This window comes from Terrapene carolina, unplaced genomic scaffold (assembly GCF_002925995.2).
Source record: "Terrapene carolina triunguis isolate 2854851 unplaced genomic scaffold, T_m_triunguis-2.0 Scaffold1007, whole genome shotgun sequence".
NCBI classification, from domain to species: domain Eukaryota; kingdom Metazoa; phylum Chordata; order Testudines; family Emydidae; genus Terrapene; species Terrapene triunguis.
Window position 1 is genome coordinate 1 of NW_020665358.1, and position 9878 is coordinate 9878.

Below are 9878 nucleotides of genomic sequence, written 5' to 3' on the forward strand. Positions count from 1 at the left end.
GTCCCATTCTTCTTCATGGAAGGTGATCTTGTAGCCTGCAACAACATCGATGGTGTGATGGCAGCCCTCAACATCGTTCAGGATCCAGATGAGTGGAGACTGTTCATTGATTCATCGAAGACGAGTCTTAAAGCTGTTTTACTGCATAATGGCAATGTTTTGCCATCAATTCCAGTTGGTCATGCAGTCCATATGAAGGAAACCTATGACAACATGAAACAACTTTTGAGGTGCATAAACTATGACCAACATCAGTGGCAGCTTTGTGGTGATTTGAAGGTTGTTGCTCTCTTGCTTGGTCTGCAGACTGGATACACAAAGTACTGCTGTTTTCTCTGCGAATGGGATAGTCGTGAAAGAGATTCCCACTACATCAAGAAAGATTGGCCACTCCGACAGACATTGGAGCCTGGGAGGAAAAGTGTTCAGCATCCACCACTTGTTGAATCAAGGAAGATTTTGTTACCACCCTTACACATCAAGCTGGGTCTGATGAAGAACTTTGTCAAGGCCATTGACAAAACACAAGCAGCTTTCAAGTACCTCCGTGGAAAATTTCCAAGGTTAAGTGAAGCTAAGATAAAGGAAGGTGTCTTTGTTGGTCCTCAGATTTGTGAACTTCTTCGAGATGATGCATTTGACCATGCACTGCGTGGCAAGGAAAAGACGGCATGGAAAGCCTTCCAGTTAGTGGCAATCAATTTTCTCGGAAACAACAAGGCAGACAACTACAGGTTGTTGGTGGAAAACCTCCTCAAGGCATACAAAAGCCTTGGTTGCAACATGTCACTAAAGATACATTTTTTGCACTCTCATCTAGATTTTTTTCCACCGAACTGCGGAGCAGTGAGCGACAAGCACGGCTCCATTTAATGAATACAAGAGACAAGCCAAGAAGCGCCGAGTAGACACTGAATAGGACTAAACTATGTACAGAATAGTTTTTTGCCTTTTGTTTCATAATAAATTTTATTTATATAACCCTTTTGCTGATTTTTAAAGTGTTACATAAACAGGACAGGTGAATTATTATCATGTAAAGCAACCATAAACACATGAAAAGACCTAGGTTTACAATTTATGATTAAAACTCTACTATCTACACAATATACGTAGACATAAAATGTAAAAACTTAAATATCTTAGAAACAGTAGCCAATCAGTTGTTTTAATTGTCATATTTGAATTCAGCACATCAAAATACATAATAAATAGCACATTTTATTTCTGAAGCAGACGACTTCTCAAAAATTGTAGACCAGTGTTTTTCCCCGTGGGTGCTCCAGCCCCAGAGCACCCATGGAGTCGGCGCCTATGACTGTGTTAGATACATGCTTCCATTTGAAAAAATTTAAAGTAGTCATTCTGTTAGGTTTCATTTAGTCAAGGGGGAATTACTCAACATCCACAAGGATCTTTTCTATATGATGTCCCACTGGGTCAGTTTTTTCCCGATTGTTGTTAACGGTGTATGTATTTAGCCATTTAGAAATTGACCATGTAACATGGTGTCATTGATCTATACGGTATTACTGTCACTGCAGATCTCTGCAGTTCTATCTCCTTTTCCGTTTGGCTCAATAGCGGGATAGATATAAAATAGCTGTTTGATGCTCAACACTGAAGTATTGCTGGTGGAATGGTGAAAATGTCAACAGGATTTCATTTATTTAGTGGTAGCCATATCCATTTAGAAAATATGCTATAGGCAGGTTGATATGCTGTCAGCTTCCACCCCAAACCCTGCTTTGCATCCAGCATTATTAATGGTGTTAAATATATAAAAGTGTTTTTAATTTATGGGGGGGTCACACTCAGAGGCTTGCTATGTGAAAGGGGTCACCAATACAAAAGTTTGAGAACCACTGCTGTAACCCCTGTATTGAGCTAAATAACTTGTGTTTGACTGAAGCATGAGTTCCAGAAAGGCATCCAGTTTTGATTTGAAGATATTGAGAGATGGAGAATCCACCACTTCCTTTGGTAGTTTGTTTCACTGGTTAATCACCCTCACTATTAAAAATGTATGCCAAATTCAAACTAGAAATCTATCTGCCTTCAGCTTCCAGCCACTGTTTTTTGTTATGCTTTTCTCCACTAAATTAAAGTGTCTTTTAGTTCCCAGTATTTTTTACCTGTGGAGGTACTTACGTGCTGTAATCAAGTCCTCTCTCAATCTTCTTTTTGATAATCTAAACAGATTGAGCTGTTTAAGTCTCTCACTATAATATAAGGCATTTTCTCCAGCCTTCAGCTTGCTTTATGGTTATTTTCTGGACTCTCTCCAAGTTTTTAACATCCTTTATAAAATGTGGATACCAGAACTATACACATTATTCCAGCATCAGTCTCTCCAATGTCATATAAGGTAAAATTATCTCCTTACTCCCTACTTACTCACTACTCCCCTCTTAATACATTCACGGATCGCATTAGCTCTTTTTGCTACATTTCACTGGAAGCTAATGTTGAATTGCTTGTCCACTATGACCCCTACATCCTGGTCAGAATCGCTGCTTTCCACGATTCAGGCCCCAGTTCCTTGTTCCTAGGTGTATAGTTTTTTGCATTTGGCTATATTAAAACACTTTTAATTTAATGGGTCCAGTTTAACAAGCAATCCGTATCGCTCTGTCTCAGTGTCCTATTATCGTCCACAACTATTCTACCAATCTTAGTCATTTGCAAATTTTATCAGCCGTGATTTTAAAGTTACTTCCAAATGATGGATTAAAAGGTTGAATAGCATCAGGCCTGTTATACTGATTCCTGTGAAATCCCACTTGAAACACCCCCATTCAGTGATGATTCCCCATTGTTAGTTGCTTCTGAGAACTGTTAGCCAGTTCTTAATCCATTTGACATGTGCTTTATTGCTATTGTAAAGTGCTAATTTATAATCAGATACTAAGTCAAATGCCTTTCAGAAGTGAAAGTATGTTATAGCTGTGTTTTTATTTTTATCAACTAAATTTGTAATCTCACCAAATAATGAAATTAGGTTTGTTTGACAAGGTCTGTTTTCCATACTGGCTGACATTAAATATATTACTTTCCTGTAATTCCATATCCGTTTAATCCAGAGCTGGGCAAACTACGGCCCGCGGGACCGTCCTGCCCGGCCCTTGAGCTCCCGGACGGGGAGGCTAGCCCCCGGCCCCTCCCCTGTTGTCCCCCCTCCCCCGCAGCCTCAGTGCACCACGCTGCCAGCGCTCTGGCCCACCGCTCCTGCCGGGCAGCGAGGACGGCGGGGCTGCGAGCTCCTGCTGCTCTGAGCAGCATGGTAAGGGGGTGTGGGGATTGGATAAGGGGCAGGGAGTCCCGGGGGGGGGCAGTCAGGGGACAGGGAGCAGGGGGGCGGTTAGCTAGGCGTGGGAGTCCTGGGGGGCCTGTCAGGGGGCGGGGATGTGGATAGACGATAGGGAGAAGGGGGGGTTGGATGGGGGGGATTCCAGGGGACTGTTAGGGGTTGGGGGGCCCGGGAGGGGACGGTTAGGGGACAAGGAGCAGGGGGGTTGGATGGGTCGGGGGCTCTGAGGGGGGCAGTCAGGGGGCAGGAAGTGGGAAGGGGCAGATAGGGGGCGTGGGCCAGGCTGTTCGGGGAGGCACAGCCTTCCCTACCTGGCCCTCCATATAGTTTCGCAACCCCGATGTGGCCCTCAGGCCAAAAAGTTTGCCCACCCCTGTTTAATCCCATATCAGATATTCCATTATTTTGTCCTCTTGCCTGGTTTAATATTTGCACAACTTTAGCACTCTTCCAGTCTTCTGGAATTTCCCTAGTATTTCAAGATTCATTAAAAAATTAACACCAGTGAGCAAAAGATCTCCTCAGCCAACTGTTCTAGGTCTCTTGGTTGCAAATTATCCAGGTCTGCTAATTTTTAAAATGTTTATTCCTATTAGATGTGGTTTAAAATCCTCCTTGGTTACTGATGGACTGGAAACGACTTCATCATCCTCTTGTGATACCAATACATTGTTTTGCTTCTTTCCAAATACAGAACAGAAATATTTATTGAATGCTACTGCCTTTTTCTGCATCTTTAATAAGTTTTACTACCTCCATCTACTAAAAGTACTTACTAGTTGTAATACCTTGCTTGGATTTTTTCCCCTAGTATCTTCAAAAAAGAAACACACTCCTCCATCTTATTTTTCTTAGCCTTACAGCTATTGATTTTTCCCTGATGTCTTCAAAATCCCTTATCAATTTTTTAAATTTCATAGCAATCTGTAGAAATTAGAGGTTATCTGTTTCCCTTTTTTCCATTTGTCATGTGTTATATATGATACATTAACCATGCATCAGATCACACCAGAATGCCATGAGAAAGCTTCCATGAGATCTTTGATTTTCAAATTGCAGAGTGAGTTTGCCACACTAGTAATTAGAATAAATATCCTTTTACTTGTAAATTTACAACATATTGGATATGGAGTCACTGAAAGATAAGAAACAGTTCAGTTATATTTTATGGAGTTATTCTCGGAATCCCACCACAGTGGGATAAGATTTTTGTTTCCACGGTTTTCAAATTGTCTTTACAATACCAAGAAAACTGTTTGGTTCGGTGGCTCTCGGCACTCCCATTATACAAATTGTTCCAGCAACCCTAGCTTGACATGAAGCACATTAGTAATTCCATTGAAGCCAGTACGACTATTTGCATCTTTAATGTTATTCTTTTAGGTGCTTTGCTGGATCAGGCCCTTTGTGAGTAACTAGCAGATTGTCCACACAGTGCCTTAGTATGCACCAGTGGGGTGTAAATTGTAATGTGCACCAGCATGTCGTGCATTAACTGGCCCTTGTGGACCCTGCTGGTGCACACTAAAAGTTCTCTAGTGTGCATTAATGTAGTACCATTTGAAACAGGACTATGTTAATGCATATTAGGGAACTTTTAGAGCGCACGAGCAGAATCCACATGGGCCAGTTAGTGCAGAACACACTGGTGTGCATTAGAAATTACACCCCTGCTAGTGTGAATGAAAGCCACTAGGCAATATGTAGACAAGTCCTAGTCTGATGATTAGTTGTATCAGACCACACCAGGATGCCATAAGAAAGCACCCGTGAGATCTTATGCATATCCTTTTTAAAATTATCCCTTTTAACTTGTTTACTTATTTTTATTACTCAATTTACTTTTACTGCCTCATCATGTTCATTAGGAAAAACACTTTTATTACTAATTCTTTATTTTTCACATTTTAAATTCTACTTGTCTTCAAAATAGATCATTTCTGAGTTTTGTCAAAGCCAGATAACTCCAATGTGGATTCAGGGACTTTAAAAAAAAATTAGTATTCAAATTCAGTATGGTAGGTCATACTTACAGTGCACATGTACACAGATCTAAAATATAAACTGAAGTAGTGAAAAAAGATAAACATAATCCACAGGCAGTAAAACAAGGATTATATTATGGGATCCAAAACTTTAGGTAGATAATTTTTCAGTGCACCCAGCAAAAAAGGTTTAAAAAAAATTTGCTACAACTGTGATTGCAATCATGGAGGGGAAAAAATGCTTTACTTTTGTATAAATAAAAAGAAATGAAATAAAAATTTCAAGTAAATAAAACTAAACAAAGCCATTGAACCTTTCAGCAATTTAGTTGTAATTATAGCTACCATTGTAACTTAACAAGCTTTTAATAGGAAATGTATTGGGGATAATAGCAACAAGGTTGAATCTGCAAAGAAATGAAGAGCTTGTTATCGTGTCCAAATGATAATGTATGTGAGAGGAAATTACCATTTTTTAAATCCAGTTTAGTTCTTCACTGTACTTAGAAAATGATTTAGAACAGTGGGAGGAAGATCTTTTATTGCTATTAAGTAGAAATGATGAGGAGGTGGAGATGCTGAAAACAGCAGTGTACATCACAAGACAGAAACTCCTACCCATCTGTGACAAGCATTTAAAAGACAAACCAAAACAAGCGATCAGTGTTTGAATCTCTCTGTACATGTGCTATATACATATTTGTTCTTCTTTTTGATATGTTGCTATGGATTTTTATCTTTCACATTCTGATGTTCCATGTTGTGCTAAAGCACAGATCTTCTAATATCAAGAATTGCGGCTTGAATCCCAGAATTAAAATGTTACTTAAATTGTGATTCCAGAATCATGAGTTACAATTTACTATTAAGTAATGATGTGCTGTTCTTAGTTCTTTGAGTCAACTAATGACCCATTCCTAATTGCTGTCTGGTCATCGTGCACCTATCAAAAGCTAAAGAATCATCCATTATTATGAAATGCCAAATTGTATGGAATTAATTTTTAAGCTTTCAAGTTTGTGATGGAAGTTGTTAGTCAGCTCTACTTTGAATTTAGTCTTTAAGAGATCACTGCAAGAACTTTACCATTCCACAGGGACTACATTTCAGTCAATAAAATGTTCTTTTAATAAAATGGTCTTAAAATAGCTTTGAGACCAGCAGAAATCTTAAGTTTTCGTGGATAAACAGAAATAGACACCTTCAACATCAAGTACATACAGTAAAGGACTGCCTCACAGACTCTCTTAACAGTGCTGCTAATCTGGCACAATTGCCAGAAAAAATAGCATGGTGCAGGTTTTCAATTCCATTGTGGTCCTAACATCTGTAGTAAAGTAGTTTGCAATTTTAAAGACCTCTTTCTGTCTTTTCTTTCTTTTACAATTACCTGTCTTTATATATTTAGTCTCATATATAAAGACACAGTCCCTTCAATCTGAATATATTCATTACTAAAGCCTTGCTATTCTAGTGAAAGCTGTTCAAAAATTTATATAGAAAGTGGTTTTTTACATATGAAAGAAAGCTCTCAGTTGCTGTCAGAAACATCCATGGTGTGCCAAATATCTTGGAGTTATATCTGTGATTATCAAACTCAATAAAAGCATGTGTGTTTGATCAGATATATAGGCTTTCTGAAATGTTTTTTTTTTTTTTTTAACTTAATTTTTGGGGGGATTTTTAAACTATTTTTTCACTTAGCTCTATTGTGGGTGGTAATCTAGCCTATGGATGAATTAATGGTGTTTAATCACTTTTTAAAACATCATCTTGAATCAGCCTTTGGATAAATCTCTGAGATTCTTAGCTTCCTTGGAGTTCACACTAGGGAAAGATGGGGTCTTTTCCCAACAGTCCTCTGTAATCCTATTGCATTGCTACTCTTTAAGTATATTTTGATATAGTTGTTTATAATTGTTTTTCAAATATATTCTAAGGGCAACTGAACCTTCAGTGTAAAAGTAATTTTTATTCATCAATATAATTTTATTAGAATTGGTAAATATTTACATATCTTCGTTAATTACAAAGCTACTGCTCTAACAGAACTATGACACAGATCACATCTGTATTGGAAGAAATACAGACAGAAATACAGTTAGACCGTGTCAATCTGAATTTTACAATCCTTTTTAATATAAAGTCATATTAGTTTTTAACTGATACACTACCAATTGCAAGATTGAATAGTTGTTAAATATTATGGGTAACCAGATGCAGATAAACCAACCAGTAAAGATCATCATGCCTTCCTCTTAGCTGTACTAATTTTCTATCTGCTACTCCATGTTAACTGCTTGCAAAAACTATTCACAGTCCTTTCTCTTTTTTGTTTTTTTTCCTTTTCCTAATTATCTCTAGAATGTTCCAGTGTATTTAATTATGTGCTGCTTTCTTGCTTCCTTTCACAGTAATTGCCCATACCTTACATGTTTCCCGAGTCATCTGAATCAAAATCTGTAGAGTGCATTGTATATTTTAGTAGCATTTTCATTCTCATTGTTTGAGAGAGAATGAAAACAATTAAATTACAATAACTGCAATCACATTGTTTCTATTGAGATCAGTTTTAAGGGCATTGTCTGTATTTTGGATTTGAATTTCATAAGATTTTCATTAAAAAGGAAAAAAAAAACCTCCTAGAATTCTCTGTATTAGAAGTAATTGAATTAAAATATAATGAATTATATAAAAGGACAATTCTAGTTACATCTTTAAATAATTTTGTATTCCAGTTACTCTCAAACTATACCTCTTGATACCTAAAAACATTTAAAAGTAATGCTGTTACCTAACACTTCAGCATAAACTGACCAAAAAAAGCTAGTAAATATAAATCTACATACCAGAAAAAATGCATCTATTTTATATAGCTCTTGCCCATTTTTGGTGTATTTGCTATATTATAGTCCAAAATACATTCATTTTTTGGCATGTGTACAGCAGACCTTGGAATATTCCTGTTTTCCTCTATGGTTTAATCTGTTGTTTTTTCTTAATATAAATACAATTTCTTGATTTGAAGATACAGGTTGTGTGTTGTTTAAAGTGATTTCTCTTTAACTGAATGTTAATACCAGTTTCTGTTTCTCCTCTGCACAGTCCCTTCAGTCTGAATATGTTCAGTACTAAAGCCTTGCTGCTTCGATGAAAGCTGTTCAACTCTTAAAATCCCATTTCTTCATGGAGGAGCAATGTTGAGGGAAAGAAACTGCTCACTGAGAGGAGAACTGTTCATCCCTAGATACATTAAAACATTAAACTAAGACACCCAGCAGAGACTTTGAACAGCCAGAGATTTCTGATTAATGACTACTGCAAATGCACTGAAGTTGAATTTTAACAATTTTGTATACAGCTGGAAAATTTTAAAGTTGACTCTGACTTGAGGGTATTTCTAATGGATTTCAATAATACATTTATAATTACATTTGTGTATACAGTGTTACAATATGTATGTATTAAGAAAAAGAGTATTTTGGTAAAATATAAATATATATAATTATGTAAAAATTAGAATATATTTTGATTTAGGTTTCTTCACTTCTTTGCTACCAAAAATATATATTTTTAAATATATTTTAAGGTTTATCTACAGTGTATGAAAACATTTTATGAACAAAACCATTTTTGGTTTTATTTATGGGTCCATTGTTACTGCTTCAAGCTCAGTTTGTTTTTAGCAACTAATCTGCTTTAAGTAACTTAGTTGGAAAGCTAGTTAGTTGTATCACCTGATAGAGCTTGGTATATCATCAAGTTTTCCTTTCAGCTGTCAGCTGCTAATGTTCCATATGGTCATCCTAAAAGGAACTTAAAATAGCTACTTGTGGATTATGGAAAACCCAACATTCCTATCATCATATGTCCTCCTTTTGAAAGTAAAAATAATATAGCTAATAATTATGCTATATTACTAACATTTTCCTCTGATAATTTATTTTAAAGGGATGTTTTACTCTTAGCTTTTTACTTTCAGCATTGCTAAATGTGTGTACCAGTTGGTCTAGCCTATAGTTACGTTTGTGTTGTAGCAGTTTTAAAATCAAACATAAATCAGAATGAACCTTCTGCTGTGCATTTAAACTGCATGAAAAGAAAAGCCAAATTCAGAACGGACATAAGCAGCGCAATTCCATTGAATGGGGTGGAGTTGCACACCTGCTTATAACAATAGCCAGGTGTGCAACTTGGATGGCAAAAAATGTTGCCACAGATTTGGACATGGAAGAAAAAAATTATTTGCATTACAGTTTGCAAGTCAGTTAATATCTTTTTGAAACATTTTCTTGACTATACTCTATTGTTAGCTATTAATTATTGTTACACCACAAGCTAATTTCACCAGTGGTACAGACAACCTTGAACTTGTAGATCTATTTAGAGTTAATTAGGAATAAAACTTACTGAAACCATTTCAAACAATGTTAGCAGATGAGGTTTGTAGTACTTTACTATAACAGAACTATTTCTCCTGTATTTATAGGAGAAAGTGTCTTGGTGATATCATCACGTACATAAATCTGCAAAAAAAGAAAGTGCTTTTGAAAAAAAAGCACTAATTTGATTCTGAAATGAAT